General features: G+C 35.6%; 1 protein-coding gene across 3 annotated transcripts in view; it reads right to left on the reverse strand.

The window, feature by feature from the left end:
* LOC119586520 (rab GTPase-activating protein 1-like) overlaps positions 1-1,037 on the reverse strand; it is a 36,962-nt gene that overhangs the window by 31,386 nt on the left and 4,539 nt on the right. The gene's annotated exons all lie outside the window — the stretch shown is intronic.

Consider the following 1,037-nt stretch of genomic DNA (forward strand, 5'->3'; position numbering starts at 1 on the left):
TAAGAACTTTATAATATGTTGATATATGTTAATGGACTTCTTAGCAACTACAACCAAAATATAAAGATAATCATCAAAAACAGTCTGTGACAACATTACGCAAATTGTAGAGATGAAGAGAAAATCACAACATGAACATAACTAAACTGATACAAGAGACCACTGTGGGAGTCTACAACTATGGGTTCAGTTGCATATCGCCTTACGGTGTTATCCTTCGCTGTCTTTCTTTCTCTGTTTCCCCCGCCCCTATTTGTTATTCTGATTTCCTCATTCCTGCCCTTCCTTTACCTCTTAACCAACAAGTCTAAGAAAAGTAAATCTAAAATCATGCATGAAAAACCATTAAAGGCATCACCATAAACCAAGCAAAAGATTCACCATATATTTTCAAATGTGACTACATAAAATGCAATATAATACTACTGGTACTGATAATTAAAGTTCAATTGTGTACTAGCACAACCCAATAGAAAGAGCACTAAATACTCATAGCACAATGGACTTATGAATTAATGACACTCACTTTGCAGACTCTCATTTCTTACAAACCTGTATACCAATGAAACAATGCCCATACAGCCTGTCAACCAGTGCAGTTTTGTCTTATGCTTCAAATTGTAAAGGTGTGATAATCATGTTACACATGTACTAAAGCAATACAGTAATAGCCCTCATCTAGACTCCACTAACAAAACAAAGGAAAGAATTGAAGAAAGATTCCCAATACTCAGGGTCTCTCCCCCTCTCGCCTCAAGTAACAGGAGGGTAAATCATTGTCAGCTCTCAAGGAACCCTATATTCCACAACCACAAGAAGAGTTATATATGATGGTACTCTTAAGAAATTGTACAAAACTTTCTTTTATTTATCACTTGTACTGGTATACTTCCTTCAACCTCTCAATTTCCCTGATATAGTTCATGAACACTGGTACCATGGCTAAAGTTGGTTTCTATTGATTGAAACTGTCTGACAACAGATACCACAAGTAGTCTACCACCTATAAGGAAGTTAAGACTTTGTTGAAAATTAAA

Source organism: Penaeus monodon, chromosome 21, assembly GCF_015228065.2.
Source record: "Penaeus monodon isolate SGIC_2016 chromosome 21, NSTDA_Pmon_1, whole genome shotgun sequence".
In the NCBI taxonomy this organism is placed as follows: Eukaryota; Metazoa; Arthropoda; class Malacostraca; order Decapoda; family Penaeidae; genus Penaeus; species Penaeus monodon.